This window comes from Phoenix dactylifera, unplaced genomic scaffold, assembly GCF_009389715.1.
Source record: "Phoenix dactylifera cultivar Barhee BC4 unplaced genomic scaffold, palm_55x_up_171113_PBpolish2nd_filt_p 000753F, whole genome shotgun sequence".
Lineage (NCBI taxonomy): Eukaryota > Viridiplantae > Streptophyta > Magnoliopsida > Arecales > Arecaceae > Phoenix > Phoenix dactylifera.
Window position 1 is genome coordinate 89,508 of NW_024068125.1, and position 2,578 is coordinate 92,085.

Consider the following 2,578-nt stretch of genomic DNA (forward strand, 5'->3'; position numbering starts at 1 on the left):
CTCCCTTTTTCTCTTTGATTGTGGCTGAAAAACCAGAGGAGAAGAGAGGGGCTTCACGGCACAAAGAGAGGAAAAAATTCCCCTCTCACGGCTGCCCTTTTTTTTTTATTCTTTTTAAGATAAGGGTTGGAGTTCCTAAAATTTAGGAGCTCCAACCTTGCCCCTCCTCCTTTTTCTTCACGTAAAAGGCATGGGAGGGGTGTGGGCCCCTCCCTCTTAGTCCCTCTTTAATCACACCCCACTTAATCATATTAAGTGGGGTGGTGTGGCCACATAGATAGGGTCTAATCCTCTTCTAAAGAGGATTAGGTGAACCCAATTCCTTCTTTCATTCAAATCCTAATCTAATTAGGATTCAATTGAACTATGACTCAATTGAACCATGACTCAATTGAACTCTTCAATCCTAATCGAATTAGGAGCCATCTTAATTTATTAGATTAAAATTAATTAGGACTTAAGAACTCCTAATCCAATTAGGACTTTAGAAATCCTACTTCAAGTAGGACTCTAATTTAATTTGAAATCTTAATCCAATTAGGACTCCAAGAATCTTACTCCAAGTAGGACTCATGATCAATTCCAATTAATTAAATTAAATTGCAATCCGATTGCAATTATTCTTCTTCAACTCACTAACTCTTAGCGGGTTAACCAATTATCAATCAAATTGATTATTCGTGATTCCTAATTATAATTCAACCATCGGATCGGTCAATACCTTTAATGTGCATGACCCCATAGGTTCTATTCTGTTTGGTAGTGAGATATATTGCGATCTCTATCACAATATTATTGAAAACTCCTTTCAATGGGTTAGAACAATTCCAACTCAACTCACCAGGGATCATCGACCATCAAGATAGTCCTCGTGAGTCTCACCATCCACCAGTGACACCTAGCAGTATGTAGTGGCTACCCAGTAGAATAAAATGATGAACCTCTAGGTGCAGTTATCGTATGATACAGTTTTTCTATCGTGGATCCTTACAGAACGGAGGTCATGGATAACTCGTCAAACCCCATCGTCTGTCATATGTTTAGATTTATTCGACTTAAGCTCGAGAGTGGAAAACTCTTTCTCCACTATACGTACTGCCCCAGCCGAGGTCTTACGAACTCAGTCTAATAAATCACATAGGATTACTCCTTATCTATCAAGATCGATAGATTCCATGTAGGTGCATACCCTACTCCTACAGTGAACCTATTGCAGTCAATCTACACTACAAGGACCCATATGGCTAGAGACCATGTATACGTGCAGTCAAACTACAGCAACCTCACTGTGAATAGCCGAAGCACCGCAGGTCGAAGGACTAGTCACACTACTGCAACATCAAGCAAGTCACTGACTATTGGATAGATTCTTGTCTTGGTCACGCTTAGTACCCTTATTCTCTAACAAGCACCTGCACTATCACTTCAATGTCCCTATACTGTAGACTCGAGTCTCATCCATCCATAAGAAAAGCGATCTGTGCACTGATCTCATCAGATCGATCACCGTCCTCATGATGATCCATTGATCAGGAGCAATTAGAAATTAATTACCAATGATACATGGCTCAAATTCTCAACTCTTGAGAATATGTATCATCATCTTATTAATTTCTTGGACGATTCATAGACACATAAATTATATGAATGAAAAAGAATGCCCAACTTAATAATCAATAATAATAAAGTCAAGTACAAAATTATGTTCCAAAATTAATAATGTGTCAGCTAGATTGGCTTCTAGGGCATACTTCTAACACCCGCATCTCCAGTGGTCCCACGGCCAGCTTTCGAAGCATCCGAAGCCATCCAGTCTTCCGTGATCCCAGCGCCTCACAGCCACCCCAGCCGTCCGTGATCAAGGAACTGCAGCCAGCTTCCTTCCTGAATCAGCATCCATGATCCACTCCTTCCAAATGCAAGCGTCCCAACCGTGATGCAAGCTGTGATCCAGCCTCCCACGTCCGCTCCAGCTCTCAGCATTCATCTTCCGCATCCCAGTAGCCTGCGTTCTTCACGCGGTGAACGTCCTAGCGCCAATCAAGCCATGATCCAAGCTCTTCCGAATTCGAGACGTCCGCCCATTCTAGCCGATCCGCACCGGATCTCTTCCACGATCGGCTCCTCCCCGTCGATCCCACGGCCAGCCTTCCAGATTCGAGTCGTCCTCAGCGTCCGCCCTCTCCCTCTTCCCGCTTCCAATCCAGCACCCATCCATGATCGGCTCCTCCCCGTCGATCCCGCGGCCAGCCTTCCGTTTCTTCTTCAGCCAGCGAATCCCATTTGCAGCATCCCTTCCGCCCGGGATTCTCCCCCAAATCCCAGCGCCCAAGCTTCCGGATCCCCAACAATCACGCATCCTCCCCCTCTCAATGCTTCAAGGATTGATCTAATAATTTAAAAAAATTAATATATATATATATATATATTTACCAATTTCTATACATGAATGCGAGAGTGATAAACACACAAGGTATATAAAATCTAAAAAGCCCAATGACTAGTCGGAAGTAATACAAATTTAAGTTCTTTTCATTAAGTCTCTCTTAGGGAGTTGTAAGCTAATTAATACTTCGGA